General features: G+C 32.9%; 1 protein-coding gene across 2 annotated transcripts in view; it reads left to right on the top strand.

Moving 5' to 3' along the window:
- Positions 1–242: 242 nt before the first annotated feature.
- ex (FERM domain containing expanded) overlaps positions 243–11,733 on the top strand; it is a 36,075-nt gene continuing 24,584 nt past the window's right edge. Inside the window, exon 1 of one of the 2 annotated variants that reach the window (XM_088265808.1) lies at positions 243–377. The gene's annotated coding sequence lies outside the window, so the exon portion shown is untranslated. Of the gene's footprint in view, positions 658–11,733 lie in introns of both variants that reach the window. The other variant, XM_088265809.1, reaches the window with a different exon arrangement.

Genomic DNA, 11,733 nt, shown 5'->3' with positions numbered 1-11,733 from the left:
CCATGCTGTCTCTTCCAGAGTCTGGAGATGGTGTGGCTATTGGGTACCTATGTCCTGTGTCGGGGGTGGGGGTAGGGTAGGTGGTAGCGAGTCCCCCCGCGCCCCGCCGCCGCGCCCCCTGCGGTCAGGCCGCCTGACCTTCACATTCGAGCGCATACATTCATCGATTGTTCCGATTTCGTGTTCGGCACATTCCTGGGATGCTGATCCCCCCTCCCCGGGGCCCGCGGGGCCGCGCCAGTCCGCCCGCCGATGCCGAGCGCGCCGCACGCGTGTCGCGAGTGAGTGAGTGCCCTAGCGGTGATTTAGCAGTCGCGGACTACTCGCATTCCTGCCGGCCCCCCGAGACTTCGGTCCCCCTGAGCCCGGCTGCCCCGGTACGTGGTCCTGCCTCCTGGCTCCCGCCTCCTGCCTCCTCCGGCCTCTTCCCACCTCCTCCTGACCCCCGACCCCGAGGCGCATCGCATTCCGAGCCCCGCCGCGCCATGGGCAAGGCTAAATAAGTACCCCCAGGACCTATGCCTTACGTAATATAAGAACTAGCGGCGTTCCAGAGCCCAGTCGGCCGTTCCGTGCTCCGTGCTACCATTCCTCGCCGTGTTGACGTTCCCAGGCGGAGCGTGTTACGGCTCAACAGGCGTCGTTCAAAACACTACAGTACGTACCGTGTCCACAAATGCTCAATTTGCTCCACTTACAGTCACTCAGTCGAGATTTTTATTGATACCTCAGCATAAATGAAGAACTTCATTTTAACCCACTAAAAATATCGTATGTATAATATTTTAGGCCTTTCCTAATACATAATTCGGATGAAGTCTAACATGCATGTACGAAGGTCTCCGCGAACTTACTAAAAACATCACGCGTAGAGTCGAATTTTGAGTAATTTGTTAGTCTGTCATGGGTAGAATGGCGATCACTTGAACCAGCCAAAAACATGTCGCAAGCCCTGCATATCCCCATCTCGATGGGTTTCTTCACACATGTGTCTGTAAAAATGTCGATGAAAAGTTTGCGCGTTATTTGGCAGGTGGTGTGCCTCCTGCGGCCTCGTCCTCGGAACGATGACCGCTAATCCAGCGCCGGTCGCGTCTGGAATGTAGGATTTGGGTTATCCTTAGAGTACAGCCTCCCGCCCGTAGCACCGCGTCTCTCCACCGGTCTTACTCTCGATTCAAAATGCATCTAGGTTACTATCAAACGTACATTCACGCCGGTTATTGGGAACAATTTACATTTCCACGGACAGTCGTGTTTCAGGTCTAATATCATTCATTAGCCGGATACGTAGCGTAGCTACCAATTGTTTACATGTTACCACAACATATTTATTTCCGAGCGTAAATAATTATATTGTTTTGCTGCAGGAAGTTTATCATTATCAAGATCCAATACCTATGATTTTATAACACGCGGATTCGTAGCTACATGCGGCTGGCCTACGTTTATAGAAGCGATGCTTTATCAATTTCTGAGAATCTACACAATTCAATTGAACTCGACGTTTCTGGTATTTTGTAAAACAAAGAGTCTAAATTCTAGATTGTTCTCGAGGCCTGATTTATCCAGGACTGGAATTACAGTGAATAGTTAACGCGGTCACTAGTATCCACCCTTCTTTCTGAACCTAATTCTACAATAGAATTGCGGTCATTATTTCTAAAATGATAAAGGTAAACGCATTTAACCTATGAAAAATTAACAATTATTATTGTGTTTGTAAATAACAATAAGACACTGGCAAAAACATCCTCTCACTGGGTGACTGCCAAATAAAAAACTAAACATAAAACGTAGTGCCGAAAACTTTAGCTTTACCACGCACGTTTATTTCGGACGATTTCGGCATTTTGAAATAGCTAAATAGAATTTAATGGATACCGAAAATGAAACTAATGACTTTTTTAACCGAATTAAATAAAGTTTAAATTATGCTACGCGGTTAAAGCGTTAATTTTCCAATGTATCGACGCCCCAACATGATAAAACACAACTGATAAAGCCAATGTGCATTCGATAAGATTAAAATTACACATTTGTATATTGTTTTAAGCATTTGGAATGTAAGAATTCGTTTTAATCATATTTTTTTGAGAATTTATTTATCGATAGTATTTATATTATTTTTTAAATTAAACTGTAAAACGATGAAACTAAGGAAACTATAGTGATGAAACCAAAAATAAAAGCTTTGCCAATGAATGATTCTCAGCCACCGTAGTACGGTGGTTACCGTGATTAATTTGTACAATTACTATCGCACAAATTTGATTCGTACATTAAAAAAAATCCACTCGCATATGTTATTTATTTCACCAATTATAGCTTTCACCGATTGTGGGGCCGCCATTTCATCAATAAATACCGATGATAAAAAAATCAACAATTACTTGATTTTTTATGTTATGTATTGAACTTTTTGACTATCAGCGTTTCGATCTCGCGATTCGGTGAGAATAATTTTATCTTTGCAAAAATAGCGATATTTCCAGCCAAATACGTGCAAAAGATCCGATAGTGCAGGAATGTTGGATCGAAACGAATAAAATACCGAGTAAAGTATGGCCGAGTTTTGTTTTGTCAGCGCAAACCATTCCAATCGCATTCTTCATCTCCCTTTAAATTCAAGGAATTAAGCGGAGAAGGGGTAACTACTTTCGAGTTCATTCGTAAAAATGAGTAGGGAAAAAATTAAATATATAAATATTGCTTTATTTATTTATTTAAAAGAAATAAGTACGTTGGTGGGCTTATTACTAAAAAGCAATATCTTACAACCAAAACTAGACTAGTGATTTTGGTCAAAGGCAAAACAAATGAATATATGAGGAGAATGTCGTTGGAAACAGAAGGAAATAAAGACCGAGGAAAATTGGGCACGATCAAGTTTTTCAAATGCTGAAAATGATCAGGGCAGGAATATAAATAACCGGTGGGTATGTATGAGGAGATGCATGAATGTGAAAGAGGTGAAGAATGTTTGCAAAGACAGAGTAGTGTGGCGTTCTCTCTGCCGACCCCTGCGGGAAGCGGCATGGAAGTTAATAAGTTAGTTATTCACCTATACCACGTATTCTACATTCGTACATCAATTTTTTTATTTATTGGTAAATTACAGCCGCTCATGACCTGTGTTCTAAATACACAATACAAACGCATCCCATTTCGTTTTGTCTAGCGAGATTTTTAACGACAGTAAGTAGAAATATCGCAAAATCAATTCATTTTTCTTTCGATCATTTGAGTCAGCTGACAGTTGATTTGTGTCGTGAATCCAAATTGATATTGGATTAATTTTTCGATTCCGCCAATTTTACATATCGGTTTACTTCCTGTAAACGTCAGTTACCCCATCTGCGCCTAGCACGCCAGCAGTAGGGTACATGCGGCCCATGGCAGATGAGGTCACGCAACCATCTCGTCAAGTTCACAGAATGCAAATTAAGATGATGGATACGCCTTCAGTGTTGCTTATATCACGATAGGATTAAGGTCGACTTAATTAATAAAAGTACTTAACTATTTGCAAACAAATCGCACATTTTATTTAATACATTTAATAGCCTTGTTTGTTTAATGGTGAACGAATATAAAACCTAAAAGATTTATTTAAGGGGCATCGCCACGTAGTATCTTAATACATTTTTCTTTAATCGTAAACTTGTAAAAAAATTATATCTCATTATCACATGACTGTTTAAAATCTATGACCTTTATTTTCTAACTTATTGATAATGTTTAAATAGTTTTTCATTAAGATTTATTGAAAGCGTCTTTCGGGCAATGTTTTACTAAAATACAAGGGATAAATAAAGTGGGCAGTGTTATATTTAAAAGAATATTTCTAGTTAGGTAGGTACTGTCGAAAAATTCACATAAAAACTACATTTGTTAAGATCAAAACATTGAATTGTTGACATTACGATATAAATTACGATGGTAAAGAATTTTACCCGTCGGGAATTGAGCCCGAGATCTTTTGAATAAAGTTCTACATGGTTACCCGTATCTTTTTTGCTAATGTGACTGATTTTTTATACATTAAAATTTACATCTCTATCTCTTCTATTTAAAAGCGCAATGTTAAAAAAATAAATGCTGTTAAAAAATCTTGAGTGGGAACAATATTGAAATGGGGAACGGGTTGCTATCTGGACCGCGCGTTGATTGTCCGACCAAGTTTTCGAAAGCTTTCAGAAATTCCACGTACTTCGCAGCTTAATAATATCCTATGAAAAATACGAAAAATATAGTTTTTGCAGTTTCCTTTATGAACGCCATATGAAATATTTTGTCATGTTTCTGTATGAAATTCATGTTGAGAAAATTATTACTTGCATACGATAACCCTATTATTTAAATAAATCGCGTAACATATAAAAGACAATAAATAATATATCTAGTGTCGGGTTGTGGTCCCGTGGTTAGTGTCGCCGACTCTTGAGTTAGAGTTTCTCGGTTCGAACCCACTCGTCCCAAAATTTGATACCTATATCTAATAATGAGCCATTTAGACTCACGGAAATAGTATGAAATTGAAGTATTTTTGTAAATAATAAAAACACAAATATTTCTCTTTTATATTTTAGTGTATTTCACTAAATCGCTGGTGTTTTCTTCCCCTTATCTTCATTCAGTGGTACATAAAGCACTGCATCAAAGTAGTCGTCATAATTCAAAACTACCATAAGTCAAATCAATATTTAAAGCAATTAACATTAAGATTTTCCATTTTATTACTAAATCTATTTAAATATCAAGATACCTAAATAATAATTAATATAATCCGAACTCGCTAATCACTCAAAATAATCATACACCTGAAAAAAGTTCTAAATGCATTAAATACATGCAATAGAGGGCTTGAATTAAATTATTTGAAAATATTACGAATTGAAAAACAAGAATATAATTTTGCACCAATAAATACTTGATAACATGATTTATCGAAAAGTCCGTTGTTGAAAATGTTTCCGCTTATTGAGTTGGTCTTGAATTCCTGATCCCTATGTCTGTCTCCCTATCAACACAAAAATAACCACTTGGGATTCCTACCCAAGCCTTGATAACCTCTAAATATTTTACATTTTTGTTATATAGATAGATTTTAGTGTTCATTAGTCTGAGCAAGATGTTACTTGCTTCGAAACCGGTCGACATTATAGTTATAAAACTAAATCTAGTGATATTTTTAAGCTAATTCGTCTCACGTTTGTTTTTTAACTATTGATATCAATTATTGCTTTTACCGACTGTTTTTTTAGTAATCGTCATAAACAATTTATTGGTTTTTAAGCATCTAAAATGTTTGAAATTATCACCATTTCAAGACTGATTTTGACGTTTTTCGTTAAAAAAATACATTGTTACTGTTGGAATATTGGGAAAATTTTTGTTGGTGTTTTTTTTAAAGAAATTAAATATTATAATTGTCTACCAGTGAAAACCTTTAAATTTAATTATATGAAAAGCGGGTGCTCTTTTTAGATAGGCGAGTATAAATGTTTTTTCGATTCCATAACTTTTAATTGATTACAGTCGCTGAAACTCATGCAAAATCGCTTATCCTACGAGGATATATCGGCGCCTATCGTTCCGATATTCTTCCTTACCGAAAGTCTATATTATTTTTTAACTTCTTGTACAAAGGGCATGCACATTGACAAATTTTTGCCTGTATTCTCAAACCCTGTTTATATTTGACCTAGTAACTACAAAAAAATGTTAAAATAGTGTGTCCAGTTAAAAAAGGCATTATTTTTTGACATCTCATCAAAGATGAAGAATACTAATCAAATACATAATAATAAAAGAGTTTCTGCTAGTTAAAAAGCTTCTTTTTGTCTCACCAATAGATGTATCTAGTGAAGTTCTAGTGATTCAAGAACAATGTTTCAAAATTGGTTCATATATATAGAACTTCCAAGAATTTTAGTAGTGTGGTTGTCAATAATGGGTAGAATTGGTGAATGTTATACGTGTGTAAAGTGATCACTTAAACCAGCCTATGACGGTCGTCAGCCCCGTAAATGCCCAGACTTCCATATTCTTCTTCATCTTTGATGACATGTCAAAAAATAATATGAAAATAACTCCTGTAATTGGAGATAATCCAGATTTTGTGAACAAGTATTTGGACACACTCAAAATGTTGTAAAAAAAGACATCTCTAAAAATTAAGCATACAATTTGCGTTCTAGAATTAAACTGCTATTCGCTATAAACGTTATATAAATACCATTTGAAGATTCAGGAAGTATCAATTCAATTCATGAAATATTTTTTATACAAATAAATACCTACTTTGATAATTGTTATCGTGACCATCTCGTATGAATACGTATAAAAATGAATGAATGACGTGATTCCGTAGTCGCCACTGACGTCAGCAGTAATTCATTGCATGAAAGAATCCAGAAAATGGATGAAAAAATACCATTGCCATTATGCAAAATAAATACACAGTTAGTGTATTAAATAATATGACTCATTCTAGATCTCCTCCGATTAACGTAAAAAATATTTATTTTTCTATGAAATATGGCCAAACAAAGGTTAGAAAAGCTCTTTACAGTAACCCCCCCTATAACGTTATAAGGGGATAATTTTTTTATGTTTATTAATGACTTATTTCAGTCATTTTCGCTGGTTAAAATGTAAAAATACAATTTAAAACATTAAACCCCTATAACGTTCTCTCCGATAAAACTGTATATTTCTCAATGTTATAGAACGGTTTACTGTATTCTTTTATCCATTATCAAGCGGTAGAAGTATGTTTTAGTGGCAAGGCTGCGATTTCATATTTCCATGTATAGAATTTTGGTATTTTGCACTTCTTACGTTTTTTTTACTACAAACTTATTTTTTTTACTTTTCAATTTAAATTTCAAAAAAAATTACATATCCATGTGCGTAATTTTAATATTGTTCAACGAAGAAAAGTGAATTGTTGGGTAATATATCCAAAAATAAACAAGGTTTATTTTATTGAATTCTACATTTAATTATGTACTTATATGTTAATACGAGACGCGTTTTGTCTTTTTAAGACATTATCAAACACATAGGTCGGTGAGTGTTTGGTAATGTCTTAAAAAGACGAAACGCGTCACGTATTAACATATACATAAATAAATGTAGAATTCAATCCAATAAACCTTGTTAAATTTTGGACATATTACCTAACAATTCAATATGGAATTCCACCAATTGTCTGCAGGTACAATAAAGAAGAGAAGTGAGTTGACATCGCGATTTTTCTGGGCGATAGGACGGTACCCCGTCGCCAAACTTATAAAAAGATTAAAAAAATAACACGATATGAAAGCATACGGTGCGAGAAAATTAATCAGTGTAGGCAGTAGAGGTAGGTAGTAAGGTAAGCTGGTACTACTTACTAGGGTAGGTAGTAGATGTAGATAGTAAGGTAAGCTATGTACTACTTAGTAAGGTAGGGTAGGTACTGGTTGTATTTTTATGTCACGCGGGGAAGTTAGGATATGCACTGCTATTCTGCCTATATGGAATGCACGCCCCTGCTGTCAAGTTAGTATTATTTATAATGTCGAACCTTCCTGGCAAACTATCGTACGTATAAACACCAAATAGTAAAATGAATATTTGCAAAAATAATATAAAACCAATGATGAATATTTTTCAAATTTTATTTTTAAGGTAAATATACACGAGATGTAAAACGGATAGTGTAATCTTAAAAAAAAAAAAATTATTACACCATTTTTGGCTCGACCTATGTTCATTCAATTTATCTAATGGAATGTTTTTATTATATTTCATCATTTTAAACCGTAATGGATGTTACACAGTTCTATGAGAGTTTCGAAGAATATAGGCATTTTTATGTTTTTTTCATCGTTTTTTATTATTCTTTATTCTTTTGTATATCCCGGGCGCACACGCCAGGTGTGTAGTCCTGAGAATGGAAGGTACCGATCCTTTAATATCCTGGGAGAGTACGTACCTACGTGAGAAATGGGAAAATCTGTCTTGATTTAATAGATGTTATCTACACAAGTATATGTATTTAAACACACATGCATCTGTGGGCGCATATATATATATATATATATATATATATATATATATATATATATATATATATATATATATATATATATATATATATATATATATATATATATATATATATATATATATATATATATATATATATATATATATATATATATATATATATTTAAATATATAATATAGAATATATATACATATTCTTACAGTATTTTTTTAAATTCTTTCAGACTCTTTTCATTCTTCATACATTGAGGCATATGATACAAAAATAAAATAAATACAAAAACTATGATTTCAATGCGTTATGAAATTGTTTTGGAAACAAATACAGATCAGAAGATAATGTTATATTTTAGTGGCTAACTCAAAAACATGATTCCGTAGTGATTACTCCGCGATCCGCGATGTAATAAATACAGAAGTTATACGTTTTTTTAGTTATTAAGCGAGTTAGTGTGAAAGTATATGGAAATTCATCATAATTAGGTAAATACTAATATTTTAAAAAATCAATCTTGTTCCTCTTGCATAACCATTATATCGCTCATTTGGTGCAACAATGACGCAATTTTTTTAAAACAAGTTAAATGTGTCAAAATGTGTGCGGAAAGACTATTTACATCGGGAGAAACATCGACAGAATTGATTTTGTGGTGAAATGCTGCGAGATGGTACGAGTGTCATTGTAGAATTGAGTTAAATGGCGACATTTCTGTTGCTACAAGGTCTGAATGGCATCTCCTGTAATATTTCTAAATGTGTAATTATTCAAGAAGGCGCTATTATACGGCTACTCCACTTTCCCCCCTTCAGACTCAGCCGATTGACGACGTTTTTCATTGATATAATTTTTTTATCTCTCATTATCATAATCCATACCTGCATAAACGCCTTTGAGATATTTTTTTTACGAAAATGACGCTATATAAATAATCAAGATTATTATTATTATTACTCCATTGTTTCACCAAATGAGCGATATTTTTTCGCAAATTATTTTGGATGACTTGTTAGGAATTCCAAATAAATGTTCGTGAACGTACTGAAATATTATTTTGGGCTTTGATTTAGATTCTCAAATATTTTAACGAATCGATTCAAATGGGATCCCAAAATTTGCCGCTTGAGAGTACCACTTGAGTCGAGTTCCACAAAAAGTAGCATCGTGGAATTTGTCGCACGTTTCCATACCATATGGCTACAAGGGGCATATTCATCATTCATCCATTACAGCTCGATTGCAACGGAAATTGGACACCTTTCACAAGTGAGATAGATAAGTGTAATGCCCCTTGCCCGAGATGGTCATCCCTTCAGGGTATTCGATTACAGCCTGAAATTAACCGCCACCCTTAAGAATTTTTCAAACATTTGAAAAAGTGTCGGATTATTTCATCAGTTTTATTTATTTGTAATAAATCAAATGATTTGTTTTCCGTTTGAAGTTTTCCATCAGAATTAATTGTGTGTCTGCTTTTTTTTTTATATATAACAAATTAGTATTTCATGTTTTTAATTTAAATTTCACTTGGTAAATACCACCATTTCTTAGAATCTATTGCGACACGTATTTCGATGGATTCCTCATAATTTTCAAACACCGTATGCGGTTTGATGGATTTTAAGAAATAGCGTTATCTAACAATTGAAATTTAAAATAAAAATGGATAAATATTATAACAAAGTGACTACCGAATCAAATAATCGTATTTGATAGTTCAATTCAATTCAATTCAAATTAAATACACGAACGTATTAATCTTATATGCATTTTTTTATTAACATAAATTCTATGCATTTATTTAAATCACAATTTTAAACATATTTAAACTATTTTTTTGCACAGACCCATCAAGCCACCTTGTGTGTCTTGTCGGTGGAGTTCTTTTTGAATACATTTTTATTGTTTTTAACCATTTTAACATAATATACACACAAAAAGAGAGAAAAATTAAGAAAATAAACATTTTACAACTTTCATAAAATTAACTCTTGATCATTCACCCATTCCTTTATTTTGCCTTTGTTCCGTATTTTATTTTGACCTCTAACATCCGTCGGCAACAAATTAAAAATGTTCGGAACGATATATTGCAGTGACTCCCATATTTATTATGTATTAATTTAAAATCAAACACAGATTTTTGAGTCTACTAAGTTTATTAACATAAATTGTTATATTTATTACCCATATTTATTGTTAATTCTTGGGACTATCAAACCTTCGTTGTGTGTAAATCGTGTATCATGGTTGTGTACTAAATGATTTCGATATTTTCGTCTAGTTTGTTGTTCAACGATGCTACTCATCCACAATATTCCACGTACCGGCAGTAATTTTAAATGTTTATATCAAGATTGGATTGTCTGACTGGGTACAATTTTTTTTATTAAAACTTTTTTTGCAGATTGAAATAATGAATTCCCTTTTTTCACTACAAAATCATAGCTTCTAAATTTTATCTTATTTAATTAATATTTACCCGCTTAAGTGCGAAAGGGCCATCGATAAGAGAAAAACATCTGTATTTTTATAATTACTTTTATCCGAGTAAACAGAAGCCTTATACGTATTTATCTTATTTTTTTATATTTCTCTAAGACGTATTAATAACATGTAGAATGTTTATCTGTCGCCATCTTGTCATCATGATACCTACCATACAATTGAATATTTCCAATAATTGCATACATTCATCATAGCGACTGTCCACTGACACGTGATTTGTATTGCTCTAATCGCCATTCAGAGAATCGAAGGTATATAAGGCGATGTGTTATAATATATGTGGGTAATTATAAGTATCGTGCCATACAAATCAATGGGATTCGATGAATAAATACTGCTTCCACAGGGTGGCCCAAAATTTATCACCCAATCGGAAAATTGGACAAAAGAATTGCATAAAGTTGGTCACCCCAATGAGATAGAGACAGCAAACAGCGGACAGTAATTATTGCAATGTGTATTTTGTGCATATTTATATATATATATATATATATATATATATATATATATATATATATATATATATATGTATATATATATATGTATATATATGTATATATATATATATATATATATATATATATATATATATATATATATATATATATATATATATATATATATATATGTATATATATGTATATATATATATATATATATATATATATATATATATATATATATATATAAATATATATATAATAAAACCCTTATCCGCACCCCAATGGTGCATAGGGCACTGCGTCATATAAACGCAGTGTTATCTTGATCGTTTACACATGAAGGAAAGGTGATCAGCCCTCCGCTTCAGGTACCAGTCCAGGGTAATATTGAATAAATATGACAGTGAAAAAATCACTTATATTTATTTTAGCCCCCTTGGGAATCGAACCCGGGACCGCCAGAACGGTAGCCGAGCGTGCTGACCATTACACTACGGAGGCGGACAAAAATATATATATATATATATATATATATATATATATATATATATATATATATATATATATATATATATATATATATATATATATATATATATATATATATATATATATATATATATATATATATATATATATATATATATATATATATATATATATATATATATATATATATATATATATATATATATATATATATATATATATATATATATATAT

This window comes from Brachycentrus maculatus, unplaced genomic scaffold (assembly GCF_059751285.1).
Source record: "Brachycentrus maculatus isolate JH-2025_06_01 unplaced genomic scaffold, ASM5975128v1 h1tg000258l, whole genome shotgun sequence".
Classification (NCBI taxonomy): domain Eukaryota; kingdom Metazoa; phylum Arthropoda; class Insecta; order Trichoptera; family Brachycentridae; genus Brachycentrus; species Brachycentrus maculatus.
The sequence above is the reverse complement of the archived record's forward strand: the minus strand, read 5'-3'. Positions and strand labels throughout refer to the sequence as shown.